Source organism: Muntiacus reevesi, chromosome 20 (genome assembly GCF_963930625.1).
Source record: "Muntiacus reevesi chromosome 20, mMunRee1.1, whole genome shotgun sequence".
Taxonomy (NCBI): domain Eukaryota; kingdom Metazoa; phylum Chordata; class Mammalia; order Artiodactyla; family Cervidae; genus Muntiacus; species Muntiacus reevesi.
Window position 1 is genome coordinate 42,326,756 of NC_089268.1, and position 9,777 is coordinate 42,336,532.

The 9,777-nt window shown below is 47.9% G+C and overlaps 1 pseudogene; it reads left to right on the forward strand.

The window, feature by feature from the left end:
* Nucleotides 1-224: 224 nt before the first annotated feature.
* LOC136151871 (U6 snRNA-associated Sm-like protein LSm5) lies at nt 225-9,568 on the forward strand (annotated as a pseudogene).
* Nucleotides 9,569-9,777: the final 209 nt, after the last annotated feature.

The following is a 9,777-nucleotide window of genomic DNA, read 5'->3' on the forward strand; positions in this document are numbered from 1 at the left end:
TTTTGTTTATCCAGTCACCTGTTGATGGAATCAAGTGATTTTTACCTCTTTGCTAGTGTGAATGATATTGCATTGAAAACCTGAAATTTGGCTGAGAAAAATTGTACCCTCAATGTATGAAAAAACCATTTTTCTGCAGAAAACTTTGAGCAAGGACCAGACACCTCAGGTGGGTTGGATGACTTGGAGAAAGGGATCTGGGGGCTGTAGGGGATGTGAACGGAATGGCTTTTCTGACAGTTACTCAGCATTCTGAAAAAGACGAGGAGACGAGGTCTTGGCAGAAGGAAGGAAGCCTCCTGGGGAAGGAGACATAGAATCCCTGCTCCACTCTCCATACATGCCCCCCTCCACGTTTCATACCTGCCCCCCCCCCCCAAGTTTCTTCTCTGCTTCTGCCTCTCAATCAAATCTGCTAACAAAGAAGGGCTGTTTGTTGGAATAAGCGCCGACTGACCTTAAACCAACTTACTGTTTCTCTCAGGAGTATTAGCATTGTACATCTCATCTCTCCTTGGATAAAGTTAGATTTTGTTAATTGTCAGAAGTATTCCAGCATCTGACATGCAGGGGGAAGAGATGTGGGGCATCTTTCCTGACCTCCTCACTTGCTGTAAGCCTCACGAAAGTACCCTTCCTTTGCTGTACTGCGTGGGCTTGAGAGGGCAGCTACCGGATGTTTTGGGATACCCTTGCCCTCATAGGAGGAATGGGAGAAGGTACTGCAAACCCAGAGGATGGAGGAGCATTTCCCTGCTTTTTAGCTTTCTTGTTGCATCTTTGTTAGAGACAAAACTGTCCTGGGTTTCTCCACTTTCCTAGGATGAGGGCAGTTGGGAGCATGACTCTGTTCTTTGGGGACCACCTGGAGGAATTTCCCTAAGTTAGAGTGGGACTGAGCGGCCTGGATGAGGGACACTCCAGCTGTTGGCATGCACAGCTGCAGGGGACTCGGAGACCAGCTTCTCCCAGCGCCCTGCCTGCCAGGGCAGCCTGCCGGTGATGAGACTCGCCTCAAGGGTCCCACTCTGGCTCCACACCTGTCCCACCCCTGAGACTCACAGGAGGCTGGTTCTACCCCAGGAAGCCTCGCAGAGCAGAGGTACGGGGAGCTGGCTGTTTTGGGTGTGTGCTTCGGCGTGGCGGAGCAGAGAACAGGCTGAGTGTGCAAGCACCGTGGCCGGGTGTGTTCAAGGTATGTGCAGAGCTCTTTCTCACTGGGTGCTAAATAAGGAGGACAAAGGTGGTGTATGGCTGTCAAAAATTCCATCAGCTAGTCTGTCAACCAGAGAAGGAAATGGCAACCCGCTCCCGTGTTCTTGCCTAGAGAATCCCAGGGACGGGGGAGCCTGGTGGGCTGCCGTCTATGGGGTCGCACAGAGTCAGACACGACTGAAGCGACTTAGCAGCAGCAGCAGTCTGTCAACAAACATCTATGTACTGGGCACAGAGGATGAGGAGATTAAAAAAAAAAGGTTAGAAAAGATCTGTTTTTCTGTGTGCACAAAGTCAGGATAAGAAAGGCAAGTTCATAATCAAGTAGAATACAGAGCGTGGAAGACTGTAATTCTCCCAAATGGCCACAGTATTTTCCTAAAATATGATGTATTAATGGGCTTCCCTGGTGGCTCAGATGGTAAAGAATCTGCCTGTAATGTGGGAGACCTGGGTTCGATCCCTGGGTTGGGAAGATCCCCTGGAGGAGGGCATGGCAACCCACTCCAGTGTTCTTGGTTGGAGAATTCCCATGGCCAGAGGAGCCTGGCGGGCTACAGTCCATGGGGTCGCAAAGAGTTGGACATGACTGAATGACTAAACACAACACACACGGCATACGAATAGAAAATTTGAGGTGTAGTAAGGCCAAGAGATCGGGAGACTTTTACCAGGGAAAGGATAGCTTGTTATCCTCACAGATTTTAGGATGAAGGGCAGGTGCTGCCACAAGGGGACGTGTGGGAGAGCACCAAGGTCATCAGGAAGCAGAGGGAGGGAGAAAATGTGGGTGAGGGCCTTTCTAGTGGCTTCTCTGGGAAGGAACCATACGGCAGGAAAAACAGGCCCAGGACTGGCTAGTTGGAATAGTTCCTTCAGGCACTGGGGCACAGGGACTGTCCCTCGTTGTCTGGTACTGGGTGCTGGGGTGAGTAGGGCAGGTACAGAGTGGCCCGGAGCGTGAGAGCTGATAAGGGGGATGGTTGGGGTGTGGGCTCTGGATCGGCTGGTTTGTATTTGAAAAGTGCACTTGTGGGTAAGTTGCTGACTATCTTAGGAGTTGGTTAACCCTGGGAGGGCAGTCTCTCCAAAGGCAGCAAGGCCCCAGCTCTATCAAAGCATCGGAATACAGAAAATAAAAGACTTGGCTAGTACAGTATTGCGTCTGGTCCCACATGCTTTCCAGGAGGCTTCCCTAGTGGCTCAGTGGTGAAGAATCCACCTGCCAATGCAGGAGACACGGGTTCGATCTCTGACTTGAGAAGATCTCCAGGAGAAGGAAAATGGCAAAGCAATCCAGTATTCTTGCCCGGAGCGGTATTCATGCTCCAGAGGAGCCTGGCAGGCTACAGTCCGTGAGGTCGCAAAGAGTTGGGTACAACTTAGAGACTAAACAACCAAATGCTTTTCTAGAATCTGATACTGGTCCATTGAAAGGGGAGTCTATTTCCTCTGACCTGGAGCTTGGAGGAACTTTGTGACTGCCTCAGTGAATAGGCCAGAGGAAGCAACAGTATGTCTTCCAAGGCTAGGTCACTCAGGATGATACGGTTCCTACTTGGCTCTTTTCCTGTTGGGACACTTGCCCTTGGAACTCAGCCTCCATGAGGAAGCCCAAGGCACCTGCAGAGGCCACGGGTCCGTGTTCTGACCCAGAGCCCCAGCAACAGCCCCAGCTGTTTGCCTGCACCTAGCACAGAGCCTGTGAGTGGATGTGGCTTAAGATCCCAGTTTCCAGGCCACCTCAGCTGATGCCAACAGGAGCCAAGAAAAGCCACCCTTGCCAAGCCCATCTAAATGCAGATTCTTGAGCAAAATAAATGGTGTCATTACTTTCAGCCCCTGGTCTTGGGGTGGTTTGTTGTACAGTAGAAGGTAAGCAGGACACAGAATGGTAAGATGATGCTGGAGCTGGGGGGGTGCGGGGGGTGTGGAGTACAGATTGTTCTGAGTGCAGGTGGGGAAGGTGGAGGATGGGAATAGGGATGCAGTCTGGTCAGAAAAGGCAGCATAGTGTTAATAATAGTAACCTAGGGACTTCTCTGGCAGTCCAGTGGTTAGGATTCCAAGCTTGCACTGCAGGGGGTATGGGTTTGATCTCTGATCTGGAAAATAAGATGCCCTGAGGTGCAGCCAAAAATTAAAAAAAAAAAAAAATTAATAAAAAATACAAGTGGGGATTGAAACCGAATGGGACCCCAAAGGAACTTCCTGGGGACAAAAGGGTCTCTGCGTTCGACCCCTTCACCCCAGCACACATTCTGGTGTGTGACATTCCCTGAGTTCCAAAGAGTGGACTCAAGCAGTTGCTAATTAGGGAAGTGAAAGAATGAAGGAAAGAAAAGTGGTCAAGAAACAACAGTGCTGTGATAAAAACAGAGTTCTAGTTCCCCTTCAAGGGAAATACATAGTAATCTGATGCATCTCTTTGAGGTATTCTGCAGGCATTAAGGCCCCCACCTGGGAGGAGAATGATGACTCCATGCTGAATACCCAGACTTCTGTTAGAACCTAAGAGTAGACTTTAAGAGCTGAGAGGGGAGAGAGAGGATGTGGAGAGTAGGTGGCAAGGGGTTAATGTGGGAGGGGAAGGGGGGCAGGCGATGGCCACCCTGACCTATGACCCTACTGAAACAGGAGGGTAGGGGGTGGGGCACAACCTTTAAAGAATGACATAATGATGAAAAGTGAAAAGGGAAAGTGTTAGTTGCTCAATCATATCCGACTGCGACATCATAGACTGTAACCCACCAGCTCTGTCCATGGAATTTTCCAGGCAAGAATAGTGGAACCGGTTGCCATTCCCTTCTCCAGGGTATCTTCCCAACCTGGAGATCAAACCCAGATATCCTGCATTGCAAGTGAATTCTTAACCATCTGAGCCAATGGGGAACCTGAAACTTGCATGTTGCATGACAAACTGGTTCAGTTCAGTTCAGTTGCTCAGTCATGTCCAACTCTTTGTGATCCCATGGACTGCAGCACACCAGGCCTCCCTGTCCATCATCAACTCCCGGAGTTTACTCAAACTCATGTCCATTGAGTCGGTGATGCCATTCAGTCATCTCATCCTCCGTTGTCCCCTTCTCCTCCTGCCCTCAATCTTTCCCAGCATCAAGGTCTCTTCTAATGAGCTGGCTCTTTGCATCAGGTGGCCAAAGTATTGGAGCTTCAGCTTCGGCATCAGTCTTTCCAATGAATATTCAGGACTGACTTCGTTTACGATTGACTAGTTTGATCTCCTCGCAGTCCAAGGGACTCTCAAGAGTCTTCTCCAATACCATCCTTCAAAAGCACCAATTCTTCAGTGTTCAGCTTTCTTTATAGTCCAACTCTCACATCCATACATGACTACTGGAAAAACCATAGCTTTGACTATACAGACCTTTGCTGGCAGAGTAATGTCTCTGCTTTTTAATATGCTTCCTAGGTTTGTCATAGCTTTTCAAGGAGCAAGTGTCTTTTAATTTCATGGCTGCAGTCACCATTTTCAGTGATTTTGGAGCACAAGAAAATAAAGTCTCTTACTTTTTCCATTGTTTCCCCATCTATTTGCCATGAAGTGACGGGACTGGATGTCATGATCTTTGTTTTTTGAATGTTGAGTTTTAAGCCAGCAAACTGGTTAGAACCAGCTAGGTCCAAGATGTGATGATTTGACTTCCAGTGGACCTTGAACCTCATTATATACTCCTTGTAATACATTTGCATAAGCTAAGTGACACACCCACCAGCGCTGTGATAGTTCCCAGGCCAACTATCAAAGATCAAAGAACGGGCAGTGGTTCAATTTCTGGAAATCTCTGTACCTTCCCCCAAGGTCCTTGGAATAATCCTACTGTTCTTTAGCCTTTGAAATTACCCAACCCCCTAAAACTAACCATGACATATTTTGGGGTCTGTCACCTTCTGAGATGGCCCACTCTCTGTCTGTGGAGTGTGTTTCTCTCTAAATAAATCCCCCCCCCCTTTTTAAAAAGATCTTTTTGCCTCCAACTAATAAAAAAAAATAAAAAGATCTTTTTGATATGGACCATTTTTAATAAGTCTTTATTGAATTTCTTGCATTATCACTTCTGTTTCATGTTTTGATTGTTTTTTTTACCATGAGGCACCTGGGATCTTAACTTCATGACCAGGAATCAAGTCCCAGTCTGGGTTTGACTGGTTTGAGTCCTAGAACATGGGTTCAAATCCCATTCTGAGCTGCACAGTCTCAATATGACCTATGACTCTAGGCCAGTCTTCCTCTACCTCCTGTTGGTTACTGCCTCCTGAGCCACCCTCTGATTTTTGGCCTCCCAGTTTGGCAAGATTGAAGGCAGGAGGAGAAGGGGATGACAGAGCATGAGATGGTTGGATGGCATCACCAACTCAATGGACAAGAGGTTGAGTAAACTCCAGGAGTTGGTGATGGACAGGGAGGCATGGCGTGCTGCAGTCCATGGGGTTGCAGAGAGTCGGACACGACTGAGCAACTGAACAACTCAGCAACAGCTTTGTTCCTCCCTTCCCTCTTCCCAACCTCTGCTCCATCTGACTCTGGAAATAATTGCAAAGGATTACTGTGTTGGGACTCACACAATATGGAGTGAAATGCAGAACACACCTTACAGTTTGTCTCATTTTCCTCCCGTCACTGAAGCAAAGTGTTGAGAAGAGGAAGTCATTTTACAGTTGCTGCAGCTGCTACTGAATTTAGATTGGAAAAGCGATTTGCTTGAGCAAAGTGGTGATCAGATAAATCCCATGAATTTATTGCTTAAAAAAATGTGTCTGTTAGAGAGAGGGGATGGCTACCCCGATGTTGTGAGGAGGCAGGGCTGGGGGAAGGGGTGTTGTCAGCCTCTGTGCACCAACCTCAGAGAAGCCTTAGGCAAATAGGAATGATGAAGGCCTTTCAGCCCTTCGGCATCTGATACAATCCTTTCCTTTTTCACAATCTCATTTAATCTTCACAGTGAGATGGGGAAGGTAGCCTAGGGGTGGTGTTACCTCCCCTTTATAAATAAGGAGAATGAGAAATGCTCAGCCAACAAGCAAAGGGTCCATCTCCAGCCTTTGAATCTACATAAGTGCCTCCGCTCTTTGGAGGATCCACTTGAGTGTATGTGGTCCCACTGATTTTCAGATGAGATTCACTCTTGGAAGAGAAGCAGGGAAAGACACTTGACATTTATCTTGTGATCATTTCGTGCTGGGGACATGGAGGCGGGTGCTTATGTTAGCTTTCTGTAGGGCTGGTTTACGATAAGATGGGAAATGATCACAGTTGCTTTTGGTGGCCTGGGCTTCCCTTGGATGAAGTCTTTCTCCTCTTTCTGAGCTGTATCCGGCCCACTCCTAGGAGACAGAAGCTCCATTCCTGCTGCTGTTTATTAGATCAGGGCTGGGCCTTGCCCCCTCGGGTCCGTGTTTCTATGGGCTTCCGCAACTCCTGGTAGGCGTGGGGTCCCTGTAACTTACTGCAGGGCTCTTCTCCTGCGGGCTCACTAGGACCTCCAGCCCCCATGGAATCACTTCTAGATGTTTCCGAGAATGTTCAGAAGTGTCCCATCTGGGCCTGCTGGGCCTTGTCTCCTGCAGTGTGAGTCCCGGGTGTCCTTGAGCTCCGGGGCGTCCATGCTAAGCTGTTGTCTGGGGTGGGGGGCTGCCTGTTCTGGGAAGCCTGTGCCCCACTGTTTTTCAGAATTTCAGCAACAGGGCTTCTCAGCTTCTTCCAGAAATCCTGGTCACCTCACGCATGGTGACAAGGGCTGAGTCCTTGTGAGGATGATCTGTGATACCTGATGTGCTTGGCGCACCCCCCGAGGGACCCTGGGTATCAGGCGGGACTCGGGGTCAGTCTGCATCTCTGTAGATGGTCGTGGCTGGGTTACTGAGTCAGGCTCAGGGGCCTGGTTCCTTCTCCGCTCTGGGTGAGGTCTCTGTCCTTTAATAACTGATAGGGGAGTGTCAGTTACTTACATCCCTCCCCCAATACCACACTGTGAGTCACTGATAAAAAGCAGTGGGCCATTGTTGGTTATCCACACTATGTCAGCCTGGGCACTGGGAACTTTGTGCATGTTATCTTTTTAATTCCCAGAATCACCTGAGACCACACAACTTACTGCCCTGGGGTTCGGAGGTCAGGGTGTGTTGGCCGAGAGGGTTGTCTAGAGAAGTGACTGCACCTTTCAGTGCCTTTATCCTTCATCTACAAAACGAGCCATCAGACCATATGCTGTTTAAAATCCTGACTCGAAAACTCTCTTTTGTTACTTTTCTAAGGAACATCTCTGACCTCACAAAAGTCAAACTTAAGCCCTCAAAAGACACAGAGCTGACCGTGTAATAGAAACCTGCCTGATTCCTCTGTCTATGGATTTCTCCAGGCAACAATACTGGGGTGGGTTGCCATTCCCTTCTCTAGCGGATCTTCCTGACCCAGGGATTGAACCTGGGTTTCCTGCATTGCAGGCAGATTCTCTACTCTCTGAGCCACCAGGGAAGCTCCAACACCTAATATCTAGATACCGTTATCTGTTGTTCAGTAGCTAAGTTGTGTCCGACTCTTTGCAACCCCATGGACTGCAGCACGCCAGGCTTCCCTGTCCATCGTTACATCAATGGGTTGTTATTCTGAGGAGGGAGCTGTTTGAAACTATCTGTTATGATTGTTTTTTAATTTCAAGTAACAGAAAGCTCACGTCAAGGCTATAGTTCTATAGTCATAACAGGATTTGGGAGGTGGCTGTGATCCACTTGGAAAGAGCACCAACTTAGCAGCGAGCATCCAGGGCTGGAGTGTAATTGAAATTTACCAGCTCTGTGTCTCTAGGCAAGGAATCTTTGAGCATCAGTTTTCTCAACTGTAAAAATAAGAATTGCAGGATTCATCATGTGGGGACTTTATGCGGTCCAATGAATGTGACAGTACATCACACATTTGTAACTGCCCTGTGCTACATAAGAGTTATTGTAACTCTTCTTTGACTGCTTCTATTTATGTAAAACCTTAACATCAATGCTTGGTAGTTCTGGAATGAGCTTAGGGAAGGCAATTGCTGATTCTGCCTATGGACCTCTGTTCACCACTCTGACCCTGCTCTACTCTCCCCAAATGTAGTCTAATTTTCCAAATAGTCTCCAAGGGGAAAATGTCCCTCTCTCTCCTTTGAGCTTTCATTTCACACCATGGCAGGGGTCTGTTTCCTCATATATGATAAGTTGTTTCAGTTCTATAGGGCTTCCCTGATAGCTCAGTTGGTAAAGAATCTGCCTGCAATGCAGGAGACCCTGGTTGGATTCCTGGGTCAGGAAGATCTGCTGGAGAAAGGATAGGCTATCTACTCCAGTATTCTTTGACTTCCCTGGTGGCTTAGCTGGTTAAGAATCTGCCTGTAAAGTGGGAGACCTGGGTTCAATCCCTGGGTTGAGAAGATCCCCTGGAGTAAGGGAAAGGCTACCCACTCATGTCTGGCCTGGAGAATTCCTTGTCCAAGGGATTGCAAAGAGTTGGACATGACTGAGCGACTTTCACTTCACTTTAGGTTTCGGTAATGTGAGTGTTCTGAAATCTCCAAGAGGGACAGGTGGGGTGGGATGTGATAGGAAGGCAAAATTCCTTCCTGGAAATGTGACGATCTGGGTTCCGTCCAGGATTTTGCTAACTGTGAGCTGTTGGACCCCAGGAAATTCCCCCAGTCAAGTTAGCCTCATTTTGATAATTTGTGCAGAGAAAAATTTCAGCCCCATCTTCCACAGAGGATTTTTGAGAGGATAAAGCATTAGCATTCCCATTATGTATCACCAAATATGTAAAGAATACTTTCAAGGTGGGAGCGAGGTGCAAATCAGCTAATTGGATGTGCAGGAAGCCAGCGTGTGTGCGAGGTCCATTTGGGTCTCAGGAGGGAGGCTGGGGGCCCTCACCTGGTGCGCCTTGAACACTCTGGCTATGGTGGGTACTTTCCATATGGAGGCAGTATGTCAGGTGGGAAGATGGGGAGGGTTCCGGGGAAGATGGGCACCCCCGAGGGATCACACTGACTGCTCCTCTCTGATTTCCCCTCCCACTTTGGGTGGCCCCATCAGGAGTAGCTGCAAGTAGATCAGCCCGTCACAGCTGCTCCCTGTAGAGCTCCTGGACAAGTGTGTAGGATCAAGAATTCACATTTTGATGAAGACTGATAGGGAGATTGTTGGCACCCTACTGGAATTGGATGACTTTGTCAGTTTGGTACTGGAAGATATCCCTGAATTTGAAGTGAGACCAGAAGGAAGAAGAATTACTAAATTAGACCAAATTTTGTGAAATGGAAACAGTATAACAACGCCGGTTCCTGGCAGAGAAGGACCTGAAGTATGAATGGATTTCCTTGACTTACGCTAGATCCTGTTTTGTCTTATGATGACAACAAAAGAGAAATTTTTTTAACCTTTCAATATTTGTATTCTGTGAAGCCAAGTTTCCCACTAAAGGGAAATGCTTTGAGGATGCCCAGTTCATGCCCATTTTTGTAAGTTAATCATGATTATTTTGGGAAAAGAACAGTTTTTTACGACAAAAAATAAAGG